The sequence below is a fragment of the Silene latifolia genome, chromosome 5, assembly GCF_048544455.1.
Source record: "Silene latifolia isolate original U9 population chromosome 5, ASM4854445v1, whole genome shotgun sequence".
Taxonomy (NCBI): Eukaryota; Viridiplantae; Streptophyta; class Magnoliopsida; order Caryophyllales; family Caryophyllaceae; genus Silene; species Silene latifolia.
This window is the reverse complement of record NC_133530.1, coordinates 80435901-80449991: the sequence shown is the minus strand read 5'-3', so window position 1 is coordinate 80449991 and position 14091 is coordinate 80435901. Positions and strand designations below refer to the sequence as shown.

The following is a 14091-nucleotide window of genomic DNA, read 5'->3' as shown; positions in this document are numbered from 1 at the left end:
TTTATACCGTCCTAAATACAAACCAGTGCAATTTTGCACGGGTTTAAAGCTAGTATTAATGATCATCCTTGATACTAAAATTCAACCTTAACATCGAAGTCCAACTCGAGACAATGTCTTCGTCGTCTCATCCACAAACTCCCTCTAGAATCCTATTGTCTCATACTCATGTTTGATTTGGTCATCAAAAACTACTTCAACTTCTAATTTGTATATACTTGGTAATTTCTTATAAAGAAATAATACTTTCTCGGTCTGTCTTTTGTTTACTTTTGATTTTGCCATAAAGATTAAGAAAAGAGTTGTGGACAATTATTAGATGACAAGTGAATCAAATTACCCATCAAAAGGAGTCCTAAAATATAAAGGTAAATAATTGACTGAAATAACCCTAAATAACTAGAATAGTTGAACAAATAACCGGAATGGATGGAGTATACAATAACTATAACATCTTTTAAACAATTTCTCAGTGAAAATAATTGGATCCTCGAAAACTAACATGCATGATGAGTTTTAGAGGGACGTTTTAATTATACATATGTTGAATCGAAATTTTTATTTAAGATAGGTATTATCCGTCTTATATCTAAGAAGGGGCAAATATATCCATGAAAAATAAATAAGATAAAAGTAAAATGTATTGAAAAAGGTAAAATATTTGTCTTATTTAACCCGTTTTAACGTCTTAAACAAGCCTAGCTGGGATCACAAGGCGAATAGCCGATAGCAACGATGGACGACAATCCTTAACAACAAGATATGGAACAACATTTACTACATTTTTTATTCACATTTTAAAAAAAAAAAAAAAACGAACATATCTTTCTCAAATAACAAAACGGATTAGCCCGCAAGGGTGGAGTCTAGTGCTTAAAACTTGAGTGAATTTCTCAAGAGACCCAGGTTCAAGCCTCCTCAAGAGCAAAATCTTGTAGAGCATTCTTGTGGTTTGTAGGCTATCACGTACACCCAAGGGTTTAGGTAGCGGCTTGTGGAGCATTCTTGTGGTTTCCAGGCTATCACGTACATCCGAGGGTTTTAAAGTGCACATCGAAGGTAGCGGGGTGCAGGTTCCTCGTCAAAAAAAAAAAAAGACGGATATAATCGTTTTTACATAGACAAACTGTTTTTTATTTACTATTTTCTCTGTCTTAGACATTTGTTCTTTAGGAGAGTTATTTTATAAAAGGTAAACGAATAATAAATGAGAGTTATTTCCATACTCTTTTAAAAACCCAAACGTGGGTTACTGTAGCGGTAACAGTAATTCTAAGCTATTCTCCCCATTCTGCCCCTGGCTTTCCTTCTTATTACTTGCGTGCCATTTTTTTATTCATCTTCTTCTCATTCCCCCCTCATTTCCTCTCCCAGGCTCATATTCCCTGCTCCTCATTTTCGAATTCCATCCCACTTATGTTGCATGCATCCTTTGGTTTCTGCTGTGGATCTTCTTTTCTTTTGCCAATTGGAATAACAATCAACTATAGTCTGATCTCCCTTTTTTAAACCATAACCCCAAACCTAGCAAAAACAATCGACATAATTTCTCTTTTCTTTCTTTTATAAGCAACTCACTATACCAGATCGGCAACAATGGTCGTCACCAATTCAATCCGGCTGATGCAAATACGTAGCAGGTAACGTTCTTCTTCTTCTGGGTTTACATTTACAACTTAAATTTGCATTTTTAAGAAGCCCTTATGATTCTGGTGAGAGATCCTAACTTTAATTTGCATCCCCTTTTACCTTTGATTTTATATACTCAGTTTTTTTTTTCAGTTTATTCTGCATGTACAATTTCTCTCATTTAATTTCATGTTTTGTGATGAATTTCTGCAATGTTGCATTTTTTTTTCAAATAAAATTTGTTTGGGTGTTGAAAATTCTTCGTCTTTCTTCTGTTTTATTATTTCTTTTTCTTTTCAAAGTTTAGGTTTTCTGTTTATATTGTTATAAATTATAAATGTTGAATTTTGGTGTGTTTATTTTCATATTATCGGTTGACCCTTGTGTTTTTATAGTGGATATGGGTAATGTTGGTCTTTTACAGTTTCTGATTGCTCAAGATCTTGTTTTAATTCGTCGCTTTACTTGCTTTTTCTCTTGTTTCTTTTCATTTTGTTTCTACTGTTCGAGTCATTTTTTTTTTGCTTTTTGTTTTTTGGGTTGATGGTTGAATCCTTTTGTTAACTGATAGACAAGAATATCCGTGGGTGATACGCATGTTTTATGCGTAACAGTATGATGTAGAGTACTTGGTACTTATTTGGGTTAACTGAAAGTTAATTTATTTTGTGTTCTCCTTAGATGGTCATTTTCTTGTCTTGAGTCCGACATTTAGCCTACTCAAGACTGTAATTGAAACTCCAACGAGCAAGTATAAGCGTCAAATGCATGCCCTTGTGTTTGTTTAGGTGGGCTGCTTGCTATTCATGCTTATATTTTTCCACCAGTATAAAGCTCTTAATTTTTGTTGCGTGAATTAGCAGGTTTTTGTAAACAGATATCTCAATGTTTACAAAGTTAGCACTAATGTATATATGAACTGTTTGATGAATGGGACTTAAATAGTTGAGCAATGCTTTGAAAGGAGTTTTGTATTATGAATATTTTTCCTTGTTTTATACTTTTATATTCATATCTGTTGGTTGCCACTCAAGCAAAAAGATGTATCTTGCTTTTCAGGAGATGGAAGAAAGTCTGACTTCATCGGCAACTGATGGAGAGATAGTCGGAATTCAGTTTGGCTTGGCAGAAATTGTGAGCATGCCGTTCTTTTCGTTCATTTGAAACATGCTGTAATTGCTACAACTTACATGTTATTTGATTAGCTGTTTCATATAGCTTACCATGAGGGTTCATGGACATTGAAAGATTTTGTAAAAAGAGGGATTATGGAGAACTTGATACTGAGAGTATGTGACTCCCTCATAAGTGGTCAAGTTATGCCTCATGTCTTAGTACTCTTATCATGACACGGTCTTCAACATCTAATTGGGGCCGTCATTCCTGTATCTTTTTTGCATGGCTAAGTTTGATCCTCGACTACATATGCTAACAAAATTATTATCTTCATGCTCTATTATATAAGCAATTTTGTATATGGATCTCTTTGTGCTTTGTTTAGAAAATAAAGTAACTAGGTATCTAGGTCGATCATAAGCCTTGGACAAGGGCAACGACTGAGCTTTTTGCTATCAACTTTTTTTTTTCCGTGAGTCATATGATGGATAGGCTAACATAACAAATGCGAGAGTAATGTATAATGGAAAAAAATGAGTTTCTAAAATATTGTGGAGACAATATCTTGATAAATGAATTTAAAATTGTTTTTAGCTGGTTGTTGTAGGTTGAGAACCCATTTAATTAGTTCATGTAATTTGATGTGTTTGGTATTTTATTTGGTTATGCTCTGATCTCGGTTACCTTCAGTTTGTTTTGATTTGTAAATTATTCTTGTAATTTGACATTTTTGATTGATTTTATATGTTTTTAGTGATTTTATGTGATTATAATGATGACCCATGTCTAAAGTTTTGATCTTTTATCGAAAACTTGCCAATTTGATGGTTTAATAGAGTCATTGATTTGTATGGGCCTTGATCTAAGGTTTCCATCAGTCTTTATTCTATTAAGAGGTCTATTGGGTTGGAGGTGGTTATTAGCGGAGTAATATAGCTCAAATGAACTAGAAAAAGGAGCTGCGTAATGGTTGGGGAACATTGAAATGCAGAAAATAAGCTATTTATGGGGGAAATCGTTACCTTGCACCTCCCTCATATTTATGGATAGAGATGTCAAAGGGGCCATCCAGCTTGTCAAAAACACCATCTCAGATCTTTTGATGAATCGCCTTGACTTGTCATTGCTTGTCAGCTTCATTTGATCGAGCTGTTTGCAGACTGTAGAACCGTCATGAGTTGGCCTTATTTAAGGTAGGCGAAATGATCAACAATAGTTTCATAGCAAGTTTCAACTCCATATAGTTTCACTATCAATTTGGTGGTTAACAAAAAACTGGTAAACTTGGTGAATGTATGTTAAAGAAACCATAAAAACTGAAATACAATGTGAATAGAAACATTAAGCAATCTTTGACCTATGGTTTCACCTCAATCCAAACATATTGTTTGTATGGATATCTTTCGTTAGTGATTAGGAGAAGTCCAGGCTGAAGTAGACCTGTAGACCTGATTTGACTGATCCAAACTATCTTTACCATAATGGACATGATTCAAAGCGATGCCTAATTGATTCTGTAACACCCCCATACTCCAAGTGCCTTACCAGGACCACTTAAGGCATGGAAGTGCTACCATCTCGGTTGCCCGAGGAAATGATAAATCAAATGACAATAACGGCACAGAGTTTAAATAGTAATAAAGTTTAAAGTGATTACAATCCAAAACCAAACTGATAAAAAATGCAATACATGTTTTCAAAATCCAAAGTCTCAAACTACTAAAGTACGACAGCGGAAGACTCTATTCAGCTTGTGGTGACACATCCCAGCTAGCCCAAATGCCTCTAATCAAACCTGCACAACAACTGCTCACCATCCCGAATGGATCACCACAGTTTTACAAAACATTTAAACGGGGTCAGTACTAATCACACAAACAATCACGATAAGATACTTAACAGACAGTTCAATCATCACATCTATCCCAAACTCCATAATCAATCTCCACTCACCGACTACACACTAAAGTGTGTAGCCCCGCTGCAGTACCCATCGCAATGTACTCCACACCGCCAGTGGGGGACCGCAGCCGTTCCCACCTAAGCCCCGCTCATCTCCATTGAGTGATAAACACAAGTCTATTAATGTGCACATCCCTTCTGTGGCGGGTTCCACAGAAGGCGAATCAAGGGCGTGAATCCACTCCCGCAAGTGACTCCACTCAGCCAGGGACGCACCCCGAAGATCACAGACAATTATATACAATCAACAACAATCAACAATGATTAACAACGAGATTATCCAACAACCGTCACGATACTGATATTATACTTTTATCAACAATCATAATCAAAACACCAACACATCATGTGACTAATACTGAGTAGGGAAACCCTACCTGAAATGCAAACACAAAGCAGATGGTCTTAGCAGCTGTCTTAAAACCTCTCCTCTACGAATCCTCCTCCTATCACATAATCATACCATCACTACTAACACAACTAATCATAAAAACCCCCAATTCCCAAAATTATGGTTTAAACAAAGTCAACCAAACGCTATAAAATTGGTATGTAGGACTTACCCTTGACGCAAGGATCACACAGACACAACGAACAACGAAATCCGACCTCTCAAGCTCCGGGATTTGCCAATAATGCGGATGAAGAGAACAACGCAGTTTGAAATCTCCTTTGAGTGAATTAGGTTTATAAAAAGTGTTTAGGGAAGAAGACGACGTAAAATATATACTAATCCGCATTATTAACCAAACTCGTCAAAATATTACCCGTTAACCGACTTACTCGATCGAGTAACTAACGTACTCGATCGAGTGCCACTTACTCGATCGAGTACCAAGGCTACTCGATCGAGTACCCTACAGGCAGACTCCTGTTTCGTAAATCAAAACATCCTTACTCGACAGAGTAAGGCCCACTCGCTAGAGTACTCAGAGACTCATAAAACCGTAGTAATACAGATTCATCTGAAGCAAAAGGTGAATTAGTCACAACTTAAATCAACCCAAAATAATCCGATTTCCCAAACTGTAACAACTGAACAAAAACTGCCCAGAATCTAAAATGGCCAAACCTATTACGACCACAGGTGACACAAGAACCTGACCTAGATGATATGGTTTCTAGGTCTGGTAGAGAAGGTGAGATGCCAACAAACTTATCTGGGATTGATATCAATATGATTCTGAAACCCATTTTAGTTGAGCACCAGTGACCCATTTGGGGAATTAAGTACATAATTGGTCATAAACGGGGACCTGCTGAAACTTGATGATCTTCTACTTACAGTCATTCAACACCATCATCTACTAAAATTCATGTATCTGATTCGAAAACAGATTACTTTTTACCTGGTACATCATATGTTAACGAAGTCGTCACTGAACAACCTGAGAGTACCTCTGATCAAACCTTAAGCTAAGTTTTATAGCCACTTTTTATGGTTTAACAACTTAGTTATTAGCTTTTACGTCATATGGATGTTTGATAATGTTACTTTTGGTTATTTTTTGACAAAAATACTTGCTTCGAGAAAACATTTGGTCTAGAAGGTGGAATTTTAATCTTTTAACAGGGTTGATCAAATATAGGAGAGGCATTTGAGGTTGTGTTAATTGAATTTAGGTATAGTGATGGTATAATTTACTGATCTGTTAGTGTAGTTTGTTTCGATTGTATATTCATGAAATATGAATGTGATCCAATACAACTCCTACCATTCTTGGGCCCCTTACTAATCCTCATTATCTCCTGCCCATTTCTCATTACGTAAATCATATGCTTTATATAATTATATTGCATTTTCTGGTTATATAATTCTTGCTATAAATTTTGTGTAAGGTAGTAGAACTTCGTGGCAAATTTAGAGACTAAAAATTTACCTAGAACTATTTATCTCCACTCTTTGTAACTGTAGACTGATCTTACCCAGGTTTTATTCGTGATCTGTTGTAAATTTCACTTGGTGTCACTATTGGTTCTTCCTGCTAAAGATGATACCACTTTGTTTGAAACTTAAACAAAGAAAGAATGCGTGAGTGATTAAATAGTACATCTCTTGCTAACCTTTTAATTAAATGGAAACAAGCATATCTTTCATGATATCAAATTTAGCAATTGTTCAGTTATCTGTATATTGTGGAATAAGAGTTACCTTAAAAATGAGATATACAGGAGAACAACCAGGAACCAAATGTAAATATAATTCCTTTTTTCCAAATATGAAAGCAGAATTCGAGTCGATGCCATTCACTAAGGCCATTTTTGGATACCGAAAAGGGAAAAGAGGGGAAGGGAGGGAAGGGGGAAGGAGGGAAGGGAGAAAGGAGAAAGGGGATACCTAATTTTGTAAAAGGATAGTTTCCATGGTATCAAATTTCACTTCCTTTCTAAAGTGTTCTTTGTGCATTTCTATATCATCAATTATATGATGTATATTTTGTAACTTGACATGTATAAAATGACGCCAACACAACATAGCATTCGAGAACCTAGAATTTAGGCTCAACTCCACATTTACTTCTTGTCGTTCCATGAATCTGCACATGTAAGTTACTTTGATAACCAAACTGCTATACATATCAAGATTGGCTTCTGTTGCGATTTTTTAATGGATGTCTAAATGACAATGAGTGAGTTTTTGAGTAGTATTGACTCTCTTGAGTTCTGATGTGCTGAAATATACAACTATTTGTTCATTTCCACGTTTTGCTAATCTTCATTAGTAATTTGTTACATTTAATGATTAAATATCGTTTTTTGACATTTTGGCAATGGTTATGCCAGGTAAGGGAAAAAAAGATGGGTAAAGGTGCAGGAGATGAGGAAGAAAAGAGAGAGAATGAGATCAAGAGCAAGAATGAGCATAAAAATGTCCTAGGAGCTTCTGAAAAAGTTTAAAATCAACCCGGGAAGAAGGCGGAATATGAAACCTGTAATGAACCTATTGATAAGGTTAGTGAGGTTGTATTTGGAGAAGTTAATGTTAATTGTTTTTTTTGAAAATTAGTTTGAAGATGAACATACGGAAATTACCCTTTGACAGAGGTGAAAAAGAAGAAAGATTCATCATAAAGGGCGGATTTAACCCTATTAGCTTTCTTAGTCTTTGCTCTCAACTCCAAATTGTACAGTTCTTTAATTAATCAGCAAAGTTAGGCGGTGTAGCTTTGTTCAGCGGTAGAAAAAAAAGTCTTTTTGATGATTAACCTGTTCATTCTTGAGCTGAGCGTGTCAATGAACGTTTTACATAAATCTCTTTTTGTTTGTAGCAAACGGGTAACGCGTTACATGTACGACCCCATTACCTTGCCACATGGAGCCAATGAGGCTTTGGGTGATATTGGTAATGTTGAGGGGTTAATCGAGCAAGTTTTCCACCTTGTTATACAGAGTTAGTTCTTTACATAATTGTTACATTTGTCATATTATTACCTTCGTTTTCGAACTCTTAACTTAATGGTTGATTGTGAACTTGATTCTGGTTAATCGAAGGTGGATGTGACTCAGGGTTGATCTTGTTTTGAACATATTATCCGTGAGATGAAAAGGTAAGGAGGAAGAGAGTTATATATGTCAAGTATAATGGATCTTAGTTTGAAAAGGCGCGCCTCAAGTGCGCCTAAGGCGCGCCTTGGATGAGGCACTATCCGAAACGCCTCGGTGCACTTTAGGTGCGCCTTTTGGATAAGGCTCACTTAGCGAGGTTCATTAGCACGTCTAAATCTTTAGATATGCCTTTTCTTTGCACCATTATTCCTAAACTTTTCTCCTTTAGATGTTAGTCAACTTGAAAACTCTTAAAAGGAGTATTTTTGCCCAAAATTTTATTTCGGAAATAAAATAAAGCTAAAAAAAATAAGGCGCCTCGCGTCTAAAAGGCGCGCACCTTAGCCTTACGCCTTGCGCCTCATCGCTTCAGCCCCTTATCGCCTCGGTGCGCCTTGCGCCTCTTCAAATTAAGTAATGGATTACCTCTAATCCCATGACATGGCATTCACTTTCGTAAAGATTGCACAAGTATCGCCACGACAAACTATGTAATGCATATGTACAGTCATAATTAAAGAGGGAAACGGAGTAGGTGACAGTCGAATGTAAGAGTGGCACATGATTACTATATTTATGGAAATCTCATATATCTAGATTATTGCACCTGCTTATCAACTTCTTGTGTAACTAGAAATGGTGCTTACTATAAAAATTGAGCATACTAACCAGTCTCTACGAATATTGCCTTCTGATATCCATTTATACAACAATTTCATTGCAGGCTCTTGATCACTTTCTTGTCGCCACGACTCACGATTGCCGTAGAAAGAAGAGTTCACACTATCAGCACACACATTTACCATGTACATGTGTCTGGTGCGTAAGGTACATTAATATTAGTTTATGCAATTTTCTGGTATTGATTGCTGGCCTGCTGTGGTCACTTTCTGGTGTTGTGGCTTTTCATGATTTTTTGGGTTGTATACGAAGGATCAGCCGTTACTTTGTTAGTCACCGTTCCTAAACTTTAATGCCCTTGGTTAAAGGTCACTTCTTTTAAATTAGTAAGCTTGCCTACACAAACTATTTACTAGACCCCTCGATACTTTGTGCTTTGTTTGAGCTTGCCTTTAATGACTGTGCATAGTGAAATTTCAGTTCTGCAACTACATTTTTACAACTTAAAAAAATGGAACACTCATATTTTGCTCAGATGTTAATTGCACTCTATCAGTCATTTTCGAAATGAGTTTTCAGGGTCCCCCATGGAATTTCCAGCTTATCATCACCATGATCATTGACTCGGAGCTGTATATTCGGCTTCTTTGTGTTAGGATTCATTAATTCCATAAGTATACATATTCATATATGAATTAATTTATTTGGTCATAAAATAAATACAAGATCTTATGCATGCAAACATAAAATAAAGTAGAGAAGAAATCGTCACTTCTTACATTTGTGTTTCAGATTTTGGGCACCAACAAGATCTCCTTCTTGTTAGTTCTTGAGCTTTCCAACAATGGATGAACAAAGGTTCAAATTAGAACCTCTCCCAAAAGCTTATACCCAAGGAATACCCTTAATAACCAATATTATTATGAACTAGTAATAATATTAATCTTACTTAAAGTGACACGAAAATTGATTTATTGGCCCTTGAAAATTTCGGACAAGGGGAGTAATTTTGTGAGGTTTCTTTCTCTAAGTTTTCACAAATTGTAGAGAATGTAATAATTTTCTAACACTAGAAAATAATATGATGGAGTAGTGAATAATTATAGGGGAAAACCATTGGCATTTTCTAGCATGAAAAACCGGTTGGGAGGGGGGAGTAATTGAGGCCAATGCATGCACAAATTTCTCTTCTCAAGAGCTATAGGGTTGCATGGCTACATGTAGAGTAATCATTGTGTTTTTTTATTTAAAATAATTAACACAATTTAAAACCCTAACCCTCCCCATTTTCGGTACATATATATAAAATGGTACATGTTACACCTATAATGTATTTTTAACATATTAAAAATCAACATATTAATAAAATATGTCACATACAAAATTTAACTAGTAATTCTTGATTACTTGTACCAAAATGGTTTATCAATTTATAAATTACAACGTCTTGTATTTATAATAAATTATTTATTCAATTTCAATTGTTTCGTAAACAATAATTTTATCTAAGTAATAAAATAATTTGATTACTTAGTACGTATCTTATTTAATCGAATTACAATGAGACACGTTAATTTTACTCACAAAATCATCCGTCAATTTTAAGCAATTTAATTAACTCGTATCGGCATACGATTAATTAAATAATCAATTAAGAGTATTTCCTATAGGTATGACCTAAGGGGATCAATCGTCACCACCGCACGCATACGGTAATGTCAAACTCTAGTCAGCCAATCATTACCGATATGTGTGGACCAGTTGACTGTAAAATATTACTTTCCCTCTTGTATTCTTAAACATGAGATTTAAACATGTGATCATCATGATCGACAATTGTGATCGCAATATTGTCGGAGGACACTTATTCCAACACTTTGCTGGTAAACCAGAAACCTGCAACTCCAGTGTTAGCATCATTACTGCTTTTTTAGCAGTAGGCCTTTTGTTACTATCAGGGTGAGTACACCATAATCCCACCTTAAGCACCCTCTCGATATCCTTTTGACTACACTTTCCCTTTAGCTTTGCATCAGCAGCCTTGGTCAGTCTACCTATCTCCCACAAGTCCCAAACCAATTCTACAAGCTGCAGCCCACCCTCCTGTAAAGCCCACCTTCCTGACATGACCTCCAACAGTACTACCCCGAAGCTGTAAACATCAGACTTCGAAGTTGGTAAGACTGGGTATACGTATTCTGTAGCCAAGTACCCTATTGTGCCACCTGATATGATGGATTTTCGATTTGGATCCATGGTTATAGACCTCGGCTAACCCAAAAATCGCCAAGCTTAGGTGTAAAATCAGAATCAAGCATGACATTACAGGACTAAACATCCCAGGGAATGATTAGACCATCACATTCTTCATGTAGGTACACAAGGCAAGAAGCAATCCCTCGAATAATACACATTCTCTGCTCCCATGTGAGCACACCATTCGACACAAAGAGAATCTTATCAAGGATTCAAGGCTACTATTAGGTAAAACTCATAAACCAAGACACACTCATTGTTTTCGCAACACCAACCGTGGAGTTTAACCAGATTCTTATGCCTTAAACCACGAGACATGGTAGCGAATTCATTGGTAAACCGGGTAAGGATATCAAGACGATTAACATGAAAAAATCGCTTCACTGCCACGACCTGATCATCACTGAGAATTCCTCTGTAGACAGTTGATGTTCTTCCTTGGCCTATGATCATGCTCTTACTGAACTCATTAGTAGCTGACATTATATCTGACAGCGATAACTTAATCGGACCTTTTTTCGACTCAATTCTTAGAATTAGAGCCACATTATTTTTTCTTACCCCTTCCTGTAAGTTTCCAAATAACTATGCCAACAATAACAGCGAAAAAACACAACACAATTGTAACTGTTACACATATGAGAGTCAACAATCTTTCTTTTCGTCTGAAGAACGACTTGAATCATGTTTATCATTGTCGTCATCGGAATAGTTTTTCCGTTTATTGAATGTTCTGATGTTAGTATTGATTTGAAGCGATAAGAGCTCAAAGGGTGTACAGGGAGCTATTTTAGAGCTGTGATATGTCCGGAACTGCAAGTGAGAAAACCGTTGGTGGAAGAGTAGCGAACGGATTGTCGAATGGGCAGCAGTGTTAGTCGAGTGATGCATTAGGAGGTCTTCTGAGCAGGTTGAGAATGGTACCCCCTCGACCTCACCTCCGTAATGGGATACTGATGACAGTGATGTTGTTGGAGGTAATAAACATTCGTGGTTGCGTAAATTTATGCTTAGTTCACTGTCTTTTGTTTCCTCCTGAACCCATGCTTAATCAAGAGCCCTTCATATTTGCAAACAAAGGATTTTAACTAGTTTTCAGGTCTAATGAAGCCGAAACATCATAATACTTTGTTGCTTGATTATGATAAAAGTAAACAAAATAGATCACTAAACTGGTTCAGTTTCTTTTTATTGTAAAATAGTTATCATTTGACGCAATTATAGACCCAATTTTCGCCAGTCATTTGGAAACAAGAGGCTCTCATGTCGCTCACGGTTTCATGTCCCGGCCACAAATCATTTTGGGACTAAACAACTATTGCTTTTGTATCTTAAAACAAGAGGCTATCAAACATAGGGGTAAAGTTGTGCAAACGTGACCCTGCCTTAACTTGCCACTAGCAAGAACCCTTGAGGCATTAGGCTATTTATCATTGCTGTTGAGTTTATAGATGTGTAGAGGTGATTCAAGAGGAATCACTTAGTTCAGACTAGATGAATTATAAATGACATGGTCCGTATGTGCTTGGTTGGCAGTTTATTTGGCCATTTAATATTTTAATTGACATATAAGGTCTTTTTTTTTTTGCAATCGTGGATCATCTATCTATTGATGTAATACAAGATAATCTTATTGCTATAAGCTTGTATCATGTTGTCGGATTTGTAGTCTCAAAGTCGTGGGGTCTTTATCCGAATTTGACATACTATAGATTGTTTTCTTCATTATCTGGCTACTTTCACGAATTTTTCTTATGACAACTTGTGGTTAATAAGATATTATAAGTATCTAAATTGGCAAATTGGCAAGTATGAAATCTATGACTAAACTTCGATTATGTTTCAAGGTGTAGATTTCTGGATGTTGAATGCTTGATGTTCATTGCACACTGGCATTAGGCTCAGGCTCTATGCTCTCTGAGGATGCTCCATGTGCTTCCGCTAACGTCAACGACGTCTTTCGTGCGGTTTTCACCTATGCGACATTGTGGCACGAGACCCAAGTTTGCTAAGTGTGTTATGTATTCGTTCATCAGCGTTCGTGTAGTAATCGAGGTCTTTAACTGTTTAAAAAAAGGCCTCATATGCCTTTGTGGCGATGTCATTCTACCTTCTATTTTACACTTCTTTTGCTATAATTTTTCTTTTCGTTAGACATAGTGTTTTCAAGTATCTACGCCAGTTTTGTAATAGATAACACTCTTTTCTATTGATATACTACCGACATACTTCGCTTAGCATTCCACCGAATTGGGGCACCACGCCCGATAAGGCGCGGTGCAACAACTAGTTACCAAAAAAGGTGAACAAATTTCCAACTCATTGACATAAAATATTTGCACTTTTATTTGTGTCAATCTTTTAATAAAACGATACATGCATAACTTATCGGTTTCTAACTTACTTTTTTTGCCCCTTTTGTATTTCTTCCCTCTTCATACTACACATGTGATGGTTTGCCTTATCTGCATTCACATACGTTTCATGGTGCTTTGAAGTTATATAAAAAATACATTGACCAAAAGATAAAATATCATCCTGGTAAAAACTTGACAAACGAATCCAAACATTGTCACATGTAAGTCACTTAAATTAAACCAACTGGAAAACATGAATTCAAATATAAAGCAAACGATTCATAAAACCAACAACATAACAAATTAAAATATACTTTATTGGACACCACAACAACAACAACAACAACAACAACAACAACAACAATACTCAACAATAATACTCAATATACTTACTATAATCAAATAAATAAATTAAACCATAAAATATAATCCACAACTTAGAAATACATAGCCAAATGGCAATAGATTTTAATAAATAAAATGAATAGAAAATATTATAAGTATTATAGATTTTATAGCTATTACACAACCAAAGATTCTCATATATTAATTTTATTTTTAATTTATTTTGTGGTATTATTAAATTAGATAATTTATTGTTTAG

General features: G+C 35.8%; 1 long non-coding RNA gene across 2 annotated transcripts; it reads left to right on the top strand.

The window, feature by feature from the left end:
- The first annotated feature begins 1231 nt into the window (after positions 1–1231).
- Positions 1232–13367, top strand: LOC141657617 (uncharacterized). Of its 2 annotated transcripts, none has more exons than XR_012548814.1 (6): positions 1232–1640; positions 2689–2763; positions 7492–7659; positions 8978–9081; positions 11887–12107; positions 12984–13367. It is a non-coding gene; the product is annotated as an uncharacterized LOC141657617 (long non-coding RNA). The 2 variants fall into 2 exon arrangements; XR_012548813.1 differs by having other exon boundaries at positions 1233–1640; positions 12978–13367.
- Positions 13368–14091: the final 724 nt, after the last annotated feature.